The following is a 21,706-nucleotide window of genomic DNA, read 5'->3' as shown; positions in this document are numbered from 1 at the left end:
AAATGAGACATTTAGGCTCTATTGCAAATTAAAGATCACAAGATTGAAATAGCTGCCTAGATATTTCTGAAAAAAAAAAGAGACTGCTTTAACTATCTGAATTACACTGGGGTTCCTGTGCATGGGAAGGGGCAGTGGTTGCTGCCAACACTCCATGTTCAGTGCTTCCTGGTATGTCTTCAAATGACCTTGGCCATGAAAATCCAGAGAAATCACACAAACTATGAGGCCTGAGGCTAGAAGGGGTTTGCTGAAGGGGGAAAAGGGGAAAAGAAAGGCTTAGAGTTATTTGATGGGACATGTACTTACTAGGGACTTCTTACAGCCCCTCCATTTCTTCAATTTTGGTGTCAAACTAGAAGAGTTTACATGGGCTTTGCTCCTTTCTGAAGTATCTTCCAAGACTAGTACCCACTTTTCAGCAGCCTTTACATCATGTGAAGTAGGGAATGTGTGAATTTCCATGTAATTCTTCAAATGAATACACAGCACACATACTGATTGAATTAACAATTCATAAGAACTAATTGTACTTGAATGCAAAAGTATTCAACTGTTGTCCTGCTCCTTGACCTGAAAGGATATTCCTCAGCTTAAAGTGTTTCTCTAAATTTTGACCTGATGACAGCAAATCTTTTAATCACTTTCTCACAATTTTGTGACTTCAACTTAAAACCATTACAGTTCTTCAAAAAGAGTTGACATTTAGTCAAACAAAATGATGGATTTCTTTGCACTGCAGTAAGCACTCCAATGCTCAGTTCATCTCAAGCTTAAAGATTTCTTAGCCAAAGCTTGTCCCAAAGTGAATTCAGTTTAAACATGTATTTACTCAGTACTTATGGCTCAGTACAATTTAAACTCTAGTGAAATACAGAAATATAATAATGGGTAGTACTAAGTACTAAAACACAGTAAAATCCATTTTGCTTCATGTTTTTTTCCATGTTTCAATGTGCAGTCACAAGCTCAGTTTAAATATATTCACATTGCTATCCTCAAAATGTTTATTTTCTGTACATTTACTTCTGTGGTCCCAAATTTAAGGATATTTTAGAATAATTATTAATCCACAATGTTAACTATAATAAAGGTCCACAGAATTCTTCAAGTTTTTTCCCACATTCTTCTGTTATATCTTATGATTATCATTGTTGGCTAATAGGAAATATTCCTTCTCCCAAGGAGCTGCCTATCACTGTAACAGGCTGCAGTGGTGAAGTCACCATCTCTGGGTGGGTTGGGTTTTAAGACTTGTAGATGTGGCACTTGGGAACTTGGTTAAGTGGTGGCCTTGGCAGTGCTGGGAACAGCTCTACTGGATTGGTCTTTCCAACCTAATTAACTGTTTCCATGCTGATTGCACTTGATACATTAAAGTAACAATGCAAACATAGCAGTATTATTTACTTACATTTTTGCTATGTTTGATTTCTTCTAGTGAACTAAAGTCTTTCAATTTTTCTATAATAATTCATCCCTACAAGGTAAGAACTCTGATTCTTGCCCAATGAAGCTGTGCAGTGTCCAGATTTCCCACACAGAAATCAGTTGGATTTCCCTGGCAAAGGGAGGTCACTGGTCAGTCACTAGACTTGCCCATTCTGTGTGTTACTGATGGTTCACCAGCCCTTTGTCCACTTGAGTGTTTTATTCTGTTATTCCTGGGGCTTTGGGAGGAGAGGTTGGGCTCACCCCTGTGTTTGAGGTTCCCACTGATATGTGATAGAGTCAATGAGAGTTTGCTGGTGAATTCACTGCCCGTTATTCCCAAGGCAAGCTGAAGTCATGAGAAATCATCTCTCCTTCATGGCCATGCTGAAGGACAGCTAATACTACTGCTTCTTCATTTCATACTGCAAGGATTATTGAGAAGTTAACACTACACTCAAACCAGGCAGACCCCCCTGGGGCTCTGAGCAAGCCTGCACAGGGCTCCCCTCTGTCTGTGGAAGAGTGAACAGGATCCCAAGCTGCAGGTCTACAGGCATGGTGGGGTAAATTTTGAAAGCCATCAATACTCACCCTTTTCCAAGAGCTGCAAGTCTGATGTCCCCGTTCAGCAGGTGGGACCAGTTTATCCCTGTGTGGGGGTGACCAAAGCTGGGCATTCCAAACCCTCTGGGCCATTGCCCAGCAACTGTTCCCAGTGGCCCATTGGCAGCAGCTGCCCAGGGCACAGCTGAGCCCTCAGCCTGGGAGCTGGCTGGGAAAGAAGCCTGGCAGAGGAGCTGGGAGAACTGCCCTGCAGGGACTCCTTGGCACCTCCACACCCACCTGAGGGCTCAGCTCTGCCCATGGGCCAGCAACGATTCCAAAATCCCCCCTGACTGCCAGAGTCAGATCCCCCAGTGTGGAACTCCCTGCCCTGGGGGAGGGACTGAGTGTTTCCTCCTGAACCTGAGGGGAGAGAATCTTGGGGTTTGGGGACTTCTGAGACCACTTGTTGGATCCAGAGGAGTAGCAGAACCTTGACAGGAGGAGCCCACCACTCTCAACCAGACTGTGCCATCAACTGCACCAACAGGTTTTTCCCTTTCTTTAACTCTGGACTCGGGGGAACCAAGGGGTGGGGTATGGGGGGGAGGGGGCAGGTGTCTCAGGACAGGGGCCAACAAACCCCACTGTGTTTGTGCCCCAGGGGGGTGGGTTATACTTCTGGGTTTTGTGGGTTAAACCCAATTCCTCTTTGTGCCATTGTATTTATTGTAATATTTTTACTAAATTGTAACTCTGACTTATAATCTCTTTTGTGTTGGGTTCATTTCTCCTGCCAGTTTACCTTTATATCAGCACATCTGACCTGAGCAGTTTAGAACCATATGGTTTAGCAATCAAACATACATTTCACTGCTGCAATAAGTAATCCTTAGGAAGGTGCAAAAGTTAAACTACTCCAGTTATGAGAACAGCAACAAGGCCATCAATCAGATAAATCTCACTGCAGCAAAACCCCAATGTCCATAAACCATTCAGAATGATGATTTTCACTTTTTACTTTTAGATTTTTACAATGTGAAACAAACTAAAGCAACCCTGTGAACATGAAAACATCCTGGTCGTTGTTCAGTCACAGCACAAGGAACAACTGCATTTTTGACAGGACAAAACACTTGCAACTGGATGACACACACGGAGCTTCTGTAAGAAACAATCTCCTTTTTGGAGGGTATAGAGATGTGGAAAAAATCAGTGAGAATATGATAAAAGGGGAGTGGGGGGGAAGAGGAATAGTTCAGTGGTAATGACAACTTGCATTATGTTTCATCCACAGAAAAATGGAAAAAAGTATTTGCTGATACTTGTGACAAACAGCTCCTGTTCCATTCATTCCACTGCATTCTACGTTCACCTACACTCAGTTTGTTTTCTCTATATGTCCTCATAGACATGACTATAAATACTATTACTGGACTTAAAAAACTTCACAAGTCCTAGCCAAAGAACAGCAGTAATGCTCAGCTACAATGTTCAGCTCTCCCCCTATTTGGCTGCCAACTTCATAAATTGGCTATGTGTGCTTTAATGAAGTACTTCTCCAATTTATCTCACTTTGCCTGCCATCAATTACACTGAATTACGGCTGATTCTTGTAATACAGACCGATTTTTTTTCTTCTTCCTTTGCATTTAAGACAGGGCTTGCAAGGGCTGCTCGCAGGCAACTCAAAACATAACATTAGCCTTCTCTCCTCTGTGTCTTTGCAGAATTATTTCTGTATTTTTTTAGTGTGGAATTCGCGTTCCAAACAAAGGCTCGTGACTGTCACTTGCAATAAAATCTTAACTTTCTCTGCATTGCTTTCCATTCCCTAATGAACTGAAGATCTAATTTTTGGTTTTTTCCTAGTGTTGATGTATTCTGGAGAGATTTTCACTTTGCTAGTTTACCAGTGACAATGAGAATTTCTTTTTCTCAGAGGAGCAGGAAAGTTTAAAGCTCGGCAGCGTGAGAGGTTTGGATTGTTGTTGCCAGCACACATTACCTTTAAATTTATGCAAGCCAAATCTCATATGCCAAGTTTTCAAAATTAATCTAGAGTCTTTCACAATCCCCTGTGGTTTGCACAAACTGAAAAGTTTATGGGCCCAACTGCTGAAAAATGCCTCTGGATTTGTTTTCAGCTCTGGCACATTCCAAAAAGTATCTGCAGACACCAACCATTGTGTTCCGAGTTCAGTGTGCCCATCCTCCTGTGTGTGTGATAACCCTGAGCAGCCACTGAGCCTTAACTGAGCCTTGGCAAGCTGAGCCCCGTCAACTGTGACGGGATTCTGCACAGCACAGGCATCCCTCAGAGTTCAGGAAGGTATGACAACAATAAAGCAACTGTTCCACTGACATCAGCAGGTTCTCTCACATCTTCTATTTGAAGGAACTCCTTTAGAAAAGCTTTTCTTTTCTCAATCTTGAGATATGTCCATACTGCACAGTGGGAGAGTCAAGGAGTGTGCACAACACCACAGCCCTTGACCATTCAACCAACTGATTTCTAGAATCACAGAATCATCAAGGTTGGAAAGGATCCCTGAAATCAGGAAGTCCAGCCATCAGCCCAGCAGCACCACCATGTTCCCCATTAAACCATGTCCTCACATCCCACAGCCACAGGTTTTCTGAACACTTCCAGGAATGGTGACTTCACCATGGCCCTGTGCAACCTGTTCCAACACCTGACCACTCATTTGGTGAAGAAATTTTTCCTTCTATCCAGTCTAAACCTCCTCTGATGAAACTTGAGGCCATTCCCTCTCCTGTCCCTGTGCCCTGGAACAGAGCCCAACACCACCCCCCCCACCCCCCCCCCCGCCCGGCTCCCCGCTCCTGGCAGGGATTGCAGAGCCAGAAGGTGCCCCCTGAGCCTCCTTTTCTCCAGGCTGAGCCCCCCCAGCTCCCTCAGCTGCTGCTCCAGCCCCTTTCCAGCTCCATTCCCTGCCCTGCACACGCTCCAGCCCCTCAGGGTCTCTGTCAGGAGTGCCCAAAACTGGCACAGCCCTCGAGGGGTCCCAGCAGTGCCAGTGCAGGGACAGACACTGCCCTGGGGCTGTCACACTCCAGGATGCCACTGACTTTCTAGCCCACCTGGGCTCATGTTCAGAGTCAGCAGCTCATTGTCCCTGTCCCTCCTAGAGCTGTTCCAACAACCTGTTGTTTGGGTGTCAGAGGATGGTGCCAGTCTCTGTTCAGTGGTGCCCAGTGACAGCATGAGGAGAAATGGCCACAAATGAAAACACAGAAAATTCCACCTCAACATCAAGAAGAACTTTCCATGAAGGGTGGTAGAGTTCTGGACAGGCTTCCCAGTGAGGTTGTGGAGTGTCCCTCTCTGGAGACATTCCAAACCCACCTGCACATGTTCTTGTGTCCCTGCTGCAGGTGACCCTGCCTTGGCAGCAATACTGGACTGGATGATCTCGAGGTCCCTTCCAATCCCAGCTATTCTGTGGGTCTGTGACCTCTCCCCAATGCCTTGGCAAATTGAGGTTTTATTTTACTTATGGATCACTGCCAGAAGATGGTGTGGGCAGGACTGTGTGTGGTGTAAGTCCCTCTGCCCTGCATAGTCCTCCAATATGATCTGCAAACCACAGCACAGGCAGCGAGTGCTCTTGGGGTTGTGCTGTAAAACACCTACCAGATTCCAACATGCATCTTGCAGTGTTACAGACACTGAACAGAAACTCAGAAAATAACAATTACAATTAGCTTGGAACCACATGGGGAGAGCCAGGGTGGGATCCAGTGCAGTGTGGACATGGACAGTTTGCTGTAGAGGCTTCATCCCCTACACAGCACAGAGGCAAACCAGCCTGACAGCCCAATTCAGGAATCAGTCCCTCATCCAATCTAATTTGCTACAGTTGGTATCTGCACAGAAACATCTTTCTAAAAAAAAAAATTAAAAACCCCTGATATTTTATAAAACCTCCCTTGGAAAAAAAAGAATCATTTTCCCATGATAAAGAAATAATCAAAATAATTCCTTCAGAAATTCTTTTAAGACTGAAAATAGAATTTGACAGTGACTCAAGAGAATGTATTTTGACATTTATGTAAGTGTTGAGCATTTATCTCTTGATACACATTAGAGATACAAGCACTCTCCTAAACAAAGGCATGTCTTTATATATAGGAAAGTTGCAGTCCTCTTTTAATTTGCAGTGTTACAACTTTTAGATGAGAAGAATAAAAACTATTTCAGCGATTTAAACTCCCATGAAAGTCAAGAAGCTTTGCCAGTTATAGATGAGGAATCAGCTGAATATTATTTTGTCCAACACCTTCCCCAAGGCATGTAGTTCACACTGCTCACTGTCCCTCGTTAAGCCCAGCATCACCCTCCTGGTCGGCTGCTTGAGAAAATGCTCCCAGTGTGGTCCAGCTCCTCCAACAAAGAGAACTACAAAATATAAGGACTGAATGAGGGCAGCAGAGAAAGGGTTATTGCAATAAGCCTTGCACTCAGTTGTTTACAGTCAGACATAAAACCTGAATGAAAGGCAGTCACAGTTACGGTTTCCTCTGACACATTATGGATTTCTAACTCCTTTTCTATCACTTGCTTCTTGTAATACTGTTTACAGTTAACATCAGAAAACTGTGGTGCTGTTCAGTGTTGACTTGACTGACATTTTGCTCTGAGTCTGCCCATTGTTCTGTCCAATATGGATTCTGAAGTTGAGTACAGAAAGAATGGTAGTGGGTGAGCCAGTCCCTGAACATTCACTGCTCGGGCATTGCAGTTCCCCCAAACCTGTTACCAGTCTCGTGACACCTCACTTTGCCTCACCTGTGTATTTGCTGTTATCTCCATTCCTTCTGATGATACAGATCATTTCTTAAATAAATCTAACAGTGAGCTTGTAATTTGAATAATGTAAGAATAGCACTCTGCAGGGTAGGATTTGCACAGGGGTTTTATGCAAATAACTGTAAGTATTTAAGCCTTCCAAACACTCACACATTTTAGGTTCCTGTTTTTTTTTTTCACTTAATGAATATTCTCTCCTGGACTATTTAGAGATCACCTACAAGCGTCTTTGTTTACAGAGCGAGTTAATTAATGCAGTTAATACAGCAGGGCAGGGGGTGAAACTTCTTTTATCTGCTCCAAATGCATACAAGAGTCTGCTAGTGTTGAAAATCAAAGCAAAGCAGCTCAAGTTCATGAAGCTTTCAAATGAACCTGTAGCAAATTTTCAATGACCTTAGACAGATAGAACATTCCCCCTTAAGCAATGTGAAAGCAGACCCTGAGATCAGCTCAGTTGGTTAAAACTTGGTTGTAACAATGCCAAGGTCAGGGGTTTCAATCCCCTGTGTGGGCCATTGACTTAAGAGTTGGACTCGATGATCCTTGTGGGTCCCTTCCAACTCAGAATAGTCTGGGATTCTGTAATCCCTTCAAACTACTGCTAGGTGAATATATAATTTTTGAAGTTCACCTGTAGTTAGGAATTCTGGGTTAACATAAAAAAAAACACCAAAACAAACCACATTAAAAAGAGCAGGTTAGCCAATCCTCCCCAAGCCCTGATTTATTTCAACTCCATGCATTGTATTAACAGCAATAAAAGTTTGGAAAGGCCATCAATCTCCATAGCCCTAATGACATCTGGGTCATGAAGAAAGCCCTGGTTCAAAGGTTGAGGAGCAAGGATTTAACCACTGGTCTGCTGCTTCCCAGACCAGTGCCCTACATCCCTGGCTGAAGTTTAACTGGACTTCCCATCCCTCTTGGCAAAGGTGCTCAAGATTAAGCTGCATGAACAGCTGTTGCAATGACTGCACTGTAGGACACTCAGCACCCCCAATTAGGAGACATATCTCGATTGCAGCCCCTGCTCCACTGACTAATCCTCTACAGATATTTGGAGTGATTGGTAAACAAACAAAGAAGTCACAACACCAGGGGAATTTGCAGTGAGTATTTATAGCTCAGTCTGACACACCGAGCTAAATTAGAGAAAATAGTATTGATCACTGACTCATTCAGGGCTTTATTCCACCAACCCAGCACCAGACACTGGGAACTCATTAACAGGGCTTTTCTTAAGGCTCTCTGAGCAGCTCGTTTGTAGGGAGGGTGATACACACCTGAGATACACTGAGATAAGCAGCACGAGCTGGAAATGCAGCTTTGCACTTCTTCCTCTGCTGCCTCTCTGAACATTGGCACCTGTTGGTTCTGGAGGAGCAGCTTTGGGAGAATATGGGGATGGAGTGCAGCAAAATGACTGGGAGGAGCCTTCAGCTGCAGAATGCTGCCTGACAGACCAGCAACACCTCCTAGAACTCCAATCCAAAGAATCCCATTAATTTCTGTGACAGAAACTGCCACAGCTGAGGTTTTTCTTGGCTTGACAGTCCAATGAAGGTGTGAGGAGACCTCAAGAACAGTCCAACAAAACATTCCCTTTAAAGAGGCACAGGCAAAAATCCCATGGGAGTCCTGCTGGCTCTAAAAGCTCCCTTCATATGCAAATAAAAAGGAGGAATATTTCCATAATGCTGCAGGCCATACAGTGTCTCCAGTTATGGGAAATTCATTTTGAAGAATATGGATTGTAGGCAGCCAACCAAAGCCACATATAGAAACATTTGATGTAAATGTGGGCCACAAGACCCAACATTCTATAAGAAAAAGAAAGCTCAACAGTTTTTTAGCTGAGTATAGAGAAAAAAACCCAAGACAAATGAGGTGCTGATACTGAAATCTCAAGAAGTACCCTCATTGAATTATTTATAAGACAAAATGGCATCTAAAGGACAGCCCAGCTGTCATTTGCTGAGGATGGGAAAAACATCCTTTTTAGGGTTTTGTCCATTGTGAATAAAAACTTCACCTACATCTGTCCTTAACTCACATCTTCAGCTGCAGGGAGGGCAGCACCAGGATCAGCTCCCTTGCAGCCTGTGGTATTTGCTGTCGTTGAAACCTCTCCTGAGAGTCCTTTACAGAAGTGGAGAGCAAGCCAAGGATGCTCATAGTAAATAGAGAATGGCAAAGCCCATTCAGAAACCAGTGAATGAATGAACAAGTAAGCCAATGACTTGTTATGGTAAACACAACATTTTTGAACACTGAAGGCTTACCCTGAAAGCAATTCCAACAGAAATATTTTTTTTTACTTCTACAGCTCATCCTAATGTCAAACATAATCAAAAGGAGGCGAACAGTGTTGGAAACTGAAACAAATTTTACAAACCCTCACAGATGTCTAAACATAGTGCCTTATGGCAACTGCAGAATCAAGTTGGGTTTAATTTTCCTTTTTTTTTTTTTCTGACTTATTGTGAGTGGGCATTACCTTCATTAATCCCATACTGGTTTTTGGGAGAGTGATTCACCATCTATCCCACTATCAGTAGCTATAAGCAAAATTCTGCTTATTTAATGTCTCTGATTCCAGTGCACTAAGATGATAAACATTTGGCCTAATGACTTTTAGGTCTTCACAGTATCTCAATTACTGAATTCTGTTTATCTACACAGAAACAGTATCATAGAATCACAGAATCATAGAATTGATTGGGTTGGAAAAGACCTCCGAGATCATCAAGTCCAACCCTTGGTCCAACTCCAGTCCTTTTACCAGATCATGGCACTCAGCACCATGTCCAATCTGCATTTAAAAACCTCCAGGGATGGTGAATCCACCCCCTCTCTGGGCAGCCTATTCCAATCCCTGAGCACTCTCTCTGCAAAGAATTTTTCTCAGCTCTCCAACTGAAATTTCCCCTGGCAGAGCTTGAGCCCATCGTGCCCCCTTGTCCTATTGCTGAGTGCCTGGGAGAAGAGACCAACCCCCACCTGGCCAGAACTTCCCTTCAGGCAGTTCCAGACAGTGCTGAGGTCACCTCTGAGCCTCCTCTTCTCCAGGTTGAACACCCCCAGCTCCCTCAGCCTCTCCCCACAGCACTTGTGCTCCAGTCCCTTCACCAGCCTTGGTGTTCTTCTCTTCTCAGTTGGGTTGGAAGAGACCCCTGAGATCATCAAATCCAACCCTTGATCCAACCCCACTGTGACCACCAGCCCAGGGCACTCTGTGCCCTGGGCTGGTGGTCACAGTGGGGTTGGATCAAGATAAGGTGGATTCTCTGTCCCTGGAGATGTTTCAGAGGACACTCAGTGCCACATCCAGTCCCTTCTCCAGCCTCATTGCTCTTCTCTGGACTCGCTATGTGTTCAGTGTGTACTGTTGTTTCACTGCCCAAACCCCCAGCTTAAACTAAGCAAAATAATGGTCACTGAACTAAAAGCCATGTAGACCATTGTGGTGCATGTTCCCCACCCTGCAGCCTCCACTGGTGTGATGGGCAGCACACACAGACCCAGAGCACACCTGGATGTAACCCACCAAAACCCCCAGGAGTGTCTGAAATTCTGACTTTTCTAGAAAGGAGAACATGTTGTATCCTTTGCCCAATTGCCACTGCTAACTTGGTTTTTTGTGGCATAGAGATGCTGCAATTGCTGTGAACCAGAGCACCCCAGAAGGCACTGAGAGATTTCTAGAGGGATGAAGATTCCTCCCAGGGAAAAGGTGCCAGGACAGAAAGCGATTGTGCCTTTCCTAGGGGTAATGGGGCCCCATCATTGGCACCTGAGAGCCAAAGGCTGCCACCTTTTCCCTGGCCTCAAAGCACGACGAAGGGTACCAGGTGCGGGTCAGGGAAAGTGCCATTTATCAGCCCAGAATTCCAGGAGTTTTTAGATTCTACCCTGGGATAAAGTGCCTGGACAGAAAACGATTGTTCCATTTCTAGGTTTAATGGGGCACGATCATTGGCACCTGAGAGCCCAAGGCTGCCACCTTTTCCCTGGCCTCAAAGCACGACGAAGGGTACCAGGTGCGGGTCAGGGAAAGTGCCATTTATCAGCCCAGAATTCCAGGAGTTTTTAGATTCTACCCTGGGATAAAGTGCCTGGACAGAAAACCATTGTTCCATTTCTAGGTTTAATGGGACCCTGTCATTGGCACCTGAGAGCCCAAGGCTGCCACCTTTTCCCTGGGCTCAAAGCTCGACGGAGCGTGCCAAGTGCGGGTCCAGGACAGTGCCGTTTTTCAGCCCAGAATTCCAGACAGACAAAGATTCCTCCCAGGGAAAAGGTGCCAGGACAGAAAGGGATTGTTCCTTTTCTTGGGTTAATGGGGCACGATCATTGGCACCTGAGAGCCCAAGGCTGCCACTTTTTCCCTGGCCTCAAAGCACGACGAAGGGTACCAGGTGCGGGTCAGCGAAAGTGCCATTTATCAGCCCAGAATTCCAGGAGTTTTTAGATTCTACCGTGGGATAAAGTGCCTGGACAGAAAACGATTGTTCCATTTCTAGGTTTAATAGGGCCCAAAAATTGGCACCTGAGAGCCCAAGGCTGCCACCTTTTCCCTGGGCTCAAAGCTCGACGGAGCGTGCCAAATGCGGGTCCAGGACAGTGCCGTTTTTCAGCCCAGAATTCCAGACAGACAAAGATTCCTCCCAGGGAAAAGGTTCCAGGACAGAAAGCGATTGTGCCTTTCCTAGGGGTAATGGGGCCCCATCATTGGCACCTGAGAGCCAAAGGCTGCCACCTTTTCCCTGGCCTCAAAGCACGACGAAGGGTACCAGGTGCGGGTCAGGGAAAGTGCCATTTATCAGCCCAGAATTCCAGGAGTTTTTAGATTCTACCCTGGGATAAAGTGCCTGGACAGAAAACGATTGTTCCATTTCTAGGTTTAATAGGGCCCAAAAATTGGCACCTGAGAGTCCAAGGCTGCCACCTTTTCCCTGGGCGCAAAGCTCGACGGAGCGTGCCAAGTGCAGGTCCAGGACAGTGCCGCTTTTCAGCCCAGAATTCCAGACAGACAAAGATTCCTCCCAGGGAAAAGGTGCCAGGACAGAAAGCGATTGTGCCTTTCCTAGGGGTAATGGGGCCCCGTCATTGGCACCTGAGAGCCCAAGGCTGCCACCTTTTCCCTGGGCTCAAAGCTTGACAGAGTGTGCCAGGTGCTGGTCAGGGTAATAGCCCTGGGGGCCCTGAGCCCTTAAGGACAGCAGAACACAAGGCTAATTTTATTGCCATTAGCCCCTGAAAGCAGGGAAACAATAGGCCTTTTCTTCCATTTAATATTTAAAATGTGATTTAAGTGTTAATAATTAATGCCAGGCTGCTTTTAATTTCTATCAGTGAAAGCATATGCTGCAGTCTGCTCCATTTCCAGTGGGAAGCAAACCGTGGGCACTGTAGTCTTTTGTTATTAAAGCATTACAGTAGCAGCATGAGCCTGTGCAGATGTTAATTTGTCATAATTTTCTTGTAGGATAATATTTACAGTATTTCAGAGTGCATGTGTGTGATCAGCATTTTGTACCCACTTGGCAGCTTTATCTGAACATCTGCTTTTGTGCCTTGTGTTCCCAAGGGCCTGGTTCTCTCTCTGTTGGTGTGGTGTGGGGTCTATCACTGCTGCTGGGATGGATCTGCCACACCAGAACCTTCCAGGGTTTGTTCCTTGTGACAGACAACTCAGAGGGCAGCAAAACCTTTGGGCAAGCCAAGAGTGCCAAGATCTTTAGTTAATTATGATCACTGTTATTTAAAAAAAAACACTTTAAGATATATCAAAGCAGTATCCTAGAAAAGGAGTTCATGGAGGGAAGGAAGGTGAAGGAAGAGAAATTGTTGAGTCACAAAGAGATGAAGTTGATGGCTCTGCTACATCATACTCTGGTTTTCCTCTGCTTCCTCTTTTCTGAAATCCAGTGGAGCACAGCCACTAAAAGTACAGAAAAATTGACACAGGAAAAAAAATAAAGTGGAAAAAAAAATAAAGTGGAAAAAAAATAAAGTGGAAAAAAAATAAAGTGGAAAAAAAATAAATTTAAAAAACCAAACTGTACAGATAAAGTGGCCAAGGGAAAATGATTAAAAAATCCCACAGCTTTTAGAAACACTTAGCAATTTTAATATGCCATAAAAGAAACTGGCAAAATACATCTCAAAGAGGATAAAAGAGAAAAAAGAACAATGCATGCAGCACTATCATAAAAAGTGAAACAAAAATGTTCACTTTAACAACCACTTTTATACTTTCACAAAGGAGAGTCAAAAGGATGCAATCACATGGACTTTTGAACAAGCTGTTTCCATGTATACATAATGTAGCTGAAAATTAGTGTCTCTGCATCTGAAAGGGCTGGAATATTGGAGCTTGAAAAGCCACTTGGCCCATGCCCCTGCTTTGAGACTGGACCAACCACAATCAAAGTGACACCTGGGGAATGTTGTTTATCCTATTGCTAAAAATTTTGCTGAAGACTTTTTCCTCAATGAGGAAATAACAAAGGTCTCCCCAACTGCCTTTCAAGCCTACACCAGTGTGACACTACTCCTTGCCACTCAAAGCTTCTCCCCCCACATCAAACTGGTACCACATTTGCTGGGTTTTAAACCTTGATTGGTAACCTGACACGCTGTGGGCACTGAGAACAGACAATGCCATTTGCAGGAAGCTCTTACATCCTTGTGAGTTATAATGGCTTTGCCAGCCCTCTCCTGACTAAACAAACCCCTCTTCTGGACTTGCCACTGTTCTACTGTTCTCCTGTTTTTTCCCAGTGCCCAAACCAAGGCTGATGTCCCTGATGTCCCTCCAATCCCATGAGCAACACAGAAAGGTCTCGTTGTGCAGATTGTGCCATCCTGGCTGAGCACTCCATTGGGATATTTGTCTCTCCAAGGAAAGGCAGACATTGCTGAGTTTATGATTCATTACACCCTCCAAATTATTTTCTATGTGTTTGTAGCTAGCTGGTTTTCCTCTCATCTGACTTTGAGCAGGTGATTACTCCTGCCCAGGTGTAATAGCTTACACTTCATACTGAATCCTATTCCCTTTTAAGACCAGACAGTTTTTCAAACATGTCGACTTCCTTTTAATCTTGTATTTTCTTGTAAAATCAAGGGATTTAATCCTGTATCCATTTAAATCAGTATTAGCTGCCACTGTATAACAGTGTATTCCAGCATACCATCATTCAGGAGGATGATCCAAAATGCCTTTGAAGGAATCATGCTTATTAAGAGGCCCTGCATGTTAGAAAAGAACCACATTTAGAAAAGAACCACAGACAGCTCCTCCAAGTATGGACAGTCTATCCATCTTTTACTGACTTATTCGTGTTCCTTCATTCTCCTTATGGGAATGCCAAATGCAAAAGCTTCATCTCTGCTGGCATCTAAGCATCTATCTGCTTTTCCTCCAGGAAAGCCTTGTTCATTATCATTGGCAAAATTCAGATTGATGTGATTTTGTTTGCATTTAATTTTGACAAAACTATGCCACCTCTTGCTGATCACTAATCAGAGGTTAATTGTCTCAAACAAGTGCTTTATTTAGGCCAGTACCTTTCCTCCTGCTCATCCATTCCCTTTTTCTCTGTCAGTCACTAAACTACCAACACAGCTATTTACTGGATCCCACTCATCCCAGTTAAGGTTTCAAATACACTTCCTGGTGGATCTGAGATTAATGGTGGGGTAGCTCTAACAGTGGGTGGTTTGCCCCCTTTGCAGAACCAATGGGTGTTTCTCTCTCTGAAGCAAAGCTCTTCATGCTCAGGATGAAATACAATCCTGCATTTCTTGTTTTCCCACTGAGCAGACTCCAAAATACCCCCCAGACTTCATGGCCCCCAAATAAACCAACCCAGCAGAGGACAAGAAAAATCAGCATAATCTTTAGAAACCCTCCAATTTAATTGGAGGGACACACATTCTCCAGCCAAGACATTAATAAAGATTTTTTTCTTGTTGGAAACAAATAAATTTCTGAATTTGCCTTCAAAACAGGCAAGTTTACACAGTGACATTCAGCTGAGATAGAAATGTGTATGTAGGAAAACCTGTCCAGCAGATGCTTTGAGAAAAGTAAATAATCAAGTAATTGATTGTTTACAGAGAACTCTTATGTTGTCTGAGACAAAAAAAAAAAAAAGAAAAAAAAAGAAAAAAAAAAGGAAAAAAAGGAAACTGCTCCAGTGGCCAAAAAACCATACCAGAATATTTGGGGGAAAAAAAAAAAAAAAGGAAGCAGCAGTAGATATTCTGCTCAGGGCTGCAGGAACCTGCAAAAACACATTCCTGACACCGCATCCATCGATGGAGTGATGAAGTGATGCTGGAAAATGTGAGTGGGAGGAAAATTCTGATAAACTTCCCAAAACTTTGACAAGATTATAGATTTGCTGAAGAACCAGCTGCCTCATGCCATGGGAGTCTCTGTGCTGCTGAAGGGGTTTCTTGAGCTGACAAGGGGGAACTGAAGGGTCCCCCCCTGGGTCCTGCAGTGCACAGCCCCAGAGGCACAGCACAACCACAGACCTGGCCCTGCCTCACTGAGCATCTTCTGGCTGGAAGGGGCTCTGGGGCTGATCAGGGGTTCATCTCCTGCCATTTGTATATCCTAACACAGCCTTGGAACAAATCCCCCTTCTCACACACCCAGCAAGGGAGAGGGAGTGCCCAAATCAGGTGTGGGAAAGCAGCTTCACAGCATCGTTACCCAGAGCACGTCATCTGGGGAGACCACTTGATATGCAACTACATCACACACCACAGAACAAATCAGTAATTCCCACCTCTAAGAAATGTATCTCTAATCCAACATTCACCTCAATAAAGGATAATACTGACTCTACACACCTGTGAAGTCAATGTGCCATAAATCACTATTAGAGCTTTCCCTTTTCAAAGAGAAAGAATATTTTATCTATGAATTAACTTCAGAGAAATGCAGACTTAATGGGTGAATCACAGTTATCTGTTCACTTCAAATAATTTCAAGTGTCAGGGATCCTTGAATATCTACAGTAATGTAAAAATTGACATCATATGCTGTAGAGAGTCATCTAATATTGACAGAGGGCTTGAAATACTTCTGTTTGAGTAGAAAGGTGAGAAGGTTGGTTGAATTATCTGAAGTAAGATGTAATGCTCAACCTCGTTATGGGTTTTGAAGCTTCCTGCATGCTGAGGAACAAACTTCTCTGTGCAGCCTCTTGCTCAGTTGAAATAACTGGAAGAAACTCACACTAATTACCAGAGGTGAGCTTGGATCTCTGCTCCAGGAATAACATCCTGCTACTGCCACCGCTGTCTGTGTGCCAGGTTTCACTGCCCCCAACACCTGAGAGAGGCGTGCTGGGCTCGCTGGCTTTGGAGGAGACACTGCCAAAGCCACAGGGAACCCTGCACTTCTGGAACACTGGGGGTTGGAGTTAAAAGCTTTCCCAAATAGCAGCACTGGCCTTCTATTCAGTGCAATTTAACAGCAAAATCCACAAAGCGTTCCCATGCAGTCTCCAGCAGGGGAAAATTCAGTATATAAATGACTATGAAATACCACCTGCTTCCTGTATGTCAGACTAATACACACACATAGTTGGAAAAGAAAAATTCGTAGCCAAGTTTGTCTCTGGTGTTCTGAAACCTGTCACAGCACTGAAGGAAACAGCCAAACTCCTAGTTGTAGTTCAGCACATCACCTGTGCCACCAAACCTGAGATATGCAGAAAATACATGATGAAAATACCAGGAAAAACTCTCCAATCTCTGTTTTGGAAAGAAAAGCACCATGTGACAAACACAGGTACTAAGGGTAACTTTCCATCTACAGTAAATTACAGAGCAAAACACTGGGAGGAACAACAAACAAACATTTCAGCATTACACAGCTCCAGTTCAATGCCATTTGGAGCACGATGGGAACAATTTATTCTTGCAAAAATTATAAGGCTTTAAACCTGTATGTCAGAGTCAGGGCAGTTTCAGCACAGCAACATTGCCTCTGGCAGTTTTCTTAAGTGAGGAGAGGAAAAAGCTGCTCTCCCTCAGCTATTTACAGCCAGAGAAATGAAACAAGAAATAGGGACAGGAGGAAAAGAACACATTTTCACGTTGTTCAGGTATGGTGTAGGTGAAAAGGGCTGTGCAGAATTGATCTATGCCCCCAGATGAGTCCTCTCTAAAGTCACAGGTATGTATGTTTGTATGTATGGCCAAACTTCACAAACGAGGATTTGGGCAGGGCTGTCCCCATGTGCCCTTCCAGCCTGCGCAGTGGATTTCAGGTGAGGCTCAGCGTGTGCAGAACTGGCCCCACCGTTTCAGTCCTGAGGTTCATCTGCCACGGCCGAGCGAGCTTAGACAGTGCCAGTGAAGTCCTCAGGACTGTCACAGCACCCGGTACTAACCAGGGCTGACCCTGCTGAGCATCCGAGATCTGACGGGATCGGGTGGCAGGGAGGCTTTAACTGCCCAGGGGATGGTCTCCATTGAGACTCGAACTCAGTGGCATTTAACTGCCCGGTACGGTCTCCACTGAGACTCGAACTCACGACCTTGTGATCAGAGTCCAGAGAGCTCACCATTACACCACGAGACCACCCCAAAGTCACAGGTAAGAATTAGCCACACTATGAGAGTGAAAATACATTAAGATGTGTGGTCGTTAATGCATGAATAAATATGCCACATAGGCAGTTAAATGCCTCCCTGACATCCGATCCCGTCAGATCTCGGAAGCTCAGCAGGGTCAGCCCCGGATTAGTCCTTGGATGGGAGACCTCCTGGGAAATGCCGGGGGCTGTAGGTTCTAGTCCTGAGGACTTCACTGGCACTGTCCAAGCTCGCTCGGCCGTGGCAGATGAACCTCAGGACTGAAACGGTGGGGCCAGTTCTGCGCACGCTGAGCCTCACCTAAAATCCACTGTGCAGGCTGGAAGGGCACGTGGGGACAGCCCTGCCCAAATCTTCGTTCGTGAAGCCGAGACACACACACACACACACACACAGACACACACACACACACACAGACACACACACAGACACACACACACAGACACACACACACAGACACACACAGACACACACACACAGACACACACACAGACACAGACACACACAGACACACACACACACACACAGACACAGACACAGACACACACACACACACACACACACACACACACACACAGACACAGACACACACACACACAGACACAGACACACACACACACACACACACACACACACACACACAGACACAGACACAGACACACAGACACACAGACACACACACACACACACACAGACACACAGACAGACACACACACAGACACAGACACACACACACACACAGACACACACACACACACAGACACACACACAGACACACAGACACACACAGACACACACAGACACACACACACACACACACAGACACACACACAGACACACACACACACAGACACACAGACACACACAGACACACACAGACACACACAGACACACACACACACACACAGACACACACAAACACACACACACACAGACACACACAGGTTTTAGTTCCCGGCCAACGCAGCCAGGCTTTGGCAGTTAAATGCCTCCCTGACATCCCATCCCGTCAGATCGGAAGCTCAGCAGGGTCAGCCCCGGATTAGTACTTGGATGGGAGACCTCCTGGGAAATGCCGGGGGCTGTAGGTTCTAGTCCTGAGGACTTCACTGGCACTGTCCAAGCTCGCTCGGCCGCGGCAGATGAACCTCAGGACTGAAACGGTGGGGCCAGTTCTGCGCACGCTGAGCCTCACCTGAAATCCACTGCGCAGGCTGGAAGGGCACACCCACGTGGGGACAGCCCTGCCCAAATCTGCATTCCCGAAGTCGAGCCACACACACACATATGCCACACAAAACAGTTCAGATTTTTACAGTACATTATGACAAGGAATAAAATCAAATGCAGCAAAAGACCTTAAAAAATTTAAGTCTGCTCAGGACCCAAAGACTGAATGCAAAGACTTCCCCAGAGAGTCCTCTCAACAGTCAGTAAATGCTGAATACATACAAAATGCCCAGTGTTTTGAGGATGAATTCTTGGGGTAGAACTCCAGGCTCATGACTCAACCTGCTCCTTGTGGAGGAAAAGGTGCATTTAGAGGACATAAGATGGCACACATCAGAATATTTTCTTGACTCAGCAGGTTCAGCACCTTGACACAGGCCCCTTGCACTGCCTCAGACCATCCCAGCTCCCAAGGCCAAAGGCATGGGGGCAGTTACTGCTCAGAGAGTTTCCTCTGTATGGATGCCCAGGGTTTGAAGGCATGGGGGGAGTTACTGCTCAGAGAGTTTCCTCTGTATGGATGCCCAGGGTTTGAAGGCATGGGGGGAGTTACTGCTCAGAGAGTTTCCTCTGTATGGATGCCCAGGGTTTGAAGGCATGGGGGGGAGTTACTGCTCAGAGAGTTTCCTCTGTATGGATGCCCAGGGTTTGCATAGCACACCTCCTTCCTTTCTGTGGCACAGCCTTGTAGCAATGTTCTGTGCCTTCACTTTTTGTCACTTTAGTATCTTTCTTCACATTTCCTCCTTTGACACACAGTCATTTCTGGTGTAGACACAGTCATGCTGCCAGAACAACACATCCACAAAAGCAGCATAGAGACACCTAAGAGAATTTAGCATGTACAGTGCTGCATGGATCTATTTGGTGATTTATGATAACCACATTTCATAAGTGATGATCTTTTACCTCAATCTGTTGTCATGTTCTTTCAGAACACAATCCACATACTCATTCCTGTATTTTCCTACTTCAGTATCCATCACAGGCAATGATTTCACCAGGCATTTGTCAAGTTACCTGACCTGAAAGACAATATTTCTGTAAGGTGCCATGATATAACACCTGAAAACCTCAGAAAAAATTAATGAACAGTCTCTGTAGGGTACTATTCATCTTACAGATATACATCTCAGTTACAGAGAGCTCAGGGGTGGGTTGAATTTCACTGAACACTCCCAGGTAAAAAGATTTAGACATCTACCCCAGGCCAGTCATGAAAGTTCCCCCAAAAGCTGATAAAGGGAATGTATTTCCAAAGGTAATGACATTCCAAAATGCCTAACAGAGGGAGAGTGCACTAACTGCTGGGGGTCAATCAGGCTCTCCCTTTTAGGAAATTTCAGGAGACCCAAATGCAAGTTTATGCTTCATGCCTTATTTCTACATACTTAGACTGCAACCCTCATGGTCATTCTTCCAGGAAAGGCTTCAGTTTATGCAGGGTACAGCAATGACAGGTACTGATCCCAAACCAGTTTACAAAGTTTTCCATTAAAATTCTTATGATGAAAAATTGTAGGCAAGAAACAAAATTCTAATGTGCAGCATGACTTGCAATTTTAAAGAATTCCACTTTTCCCACTGGATAAATGGGTGACTTGGCCTGTTGTCAGACGTGCAGATGTCAGCCTGACTATTACCCAGCTGTTCTGTGGTGTGCCAGCAGCAGGCAGGATGCCAGGAGGCTTAATGGTGACATCCTCTACATGTGATAGCTTTGAGGATGAGATGTTTGCTGGGAAGGGAGACACCATGCACATCTGTTCAGCTACATTACAGAACAACAGGAAAGTCATGATGGAGCTCGTGAATAACCAGAGAGCTCAACACAAACCTGTTCTGGATTTCCCAACTCTAATCAGACCCATCAGGATTGGTACCAAGGCCAGTACAAAAATCCCAAAGCACAGAAGAACCCCTGCAAAAGCACTTAAACACAGTTTGGAGCATTTTCTGACATATTCCACCTCAGCAGTACAGCATCATCCTCAGCCAGAGTCTGTCAATAAGTTGACTTGTGCTGGTTTAAAGGTAAACTGGCAGGAGAAGTGAACACAACACAAAAGAGATTATAAGTCAGTCACAGTTTAATAAAAATATTACAATAAATGCAATGACACAAAGAGAAATTGGGCTTAACCCACAAATCTCAGAAAAATAACCCAGCCCCCTGGGGCACAAACACAATGGGGGTTGTTGTCCCCTGTGCTGAGCCCCACGTGGTTCCTCCGAGCCCAAAGCAAAAGGAAGGGACAAACCTGTTGGTGCAGTTGATGGCACAGTCTGGTGGAGAGTGGTGGGCTCCTCCTGTCGAGGTTCTGCTACTCCTCTGGATCCAACGAGTGGTCCCAGAGGTCCCCAACCCCCAAGATTGTCTCCCCTCAGGTTTGGGTGGGAGCCCCCAGTGCCTCCCCCCCAGGGCAGGGAGTTCCACACTGGGGGATCTGACTCTGGCAGTCAGGGGGGATTTTGGAATCATTGCTGGCCCATGGGCAGAGCTGAGCCCTCAGGTGGGTGTGGAGGTGCCAAGGAGTCCCTGCAGGGCAGTTCTCCCAGCTCCTCTGCCAGGCTTCTTTCCCAGCCAGCTCCCAGCCTGAGGGCTCAGCTGTGCCCTGGGCAGCTGCTGCCAATGGGCCATTGGGAACAGTTGCTGGGCAATGGCCCAGAGGGTTTAGAATGCCCAGCTTTGGTCACACCCACACAGGGATAAACTGGTCCTGTCTGCTGAACTAGGACATTACTGTTCAAAAGTTTACTAGTTGTTTTCTTTCTACTAAATCAGATTCTTCCCTTCTACTCTTTTCTCCCTCGTTTATTTTTGTTCATGATACTTTTGCAGTGTTAGAACACTTGAAATTTTCATAATAAATTTTATCTCCCTCCTATTCTTCTTCTAGAAGCTTTTCTGCCCTTATTAATCCCACGTAACAATGAAACCATGACATGCCTCAAACTTTGAAAAGGGAATCTAAAGCATTCTGTACAGCTCATAAAATTTAACTCAGTTGTGCACCTAAATGCTTGAACTTAGGG

This window comes from Pithys albifrons, chromosome 9, assembly GCF_047495875.1.
Source record: "Pithys albifrons albifrons isolate INPA30051 chromosome 9, PitAlb_v1, whole genome shotgun sequence".
NCBI classification, from domain to species: domain Eukaryota; kingdom Metazoa; phylum Chordata; class Aves; order Passeriformes; family Thamnophilidae; genus Pithys; species Pithys albifrons.
This window is presented reverse-complemented; position numbering follows the sequence as displayed.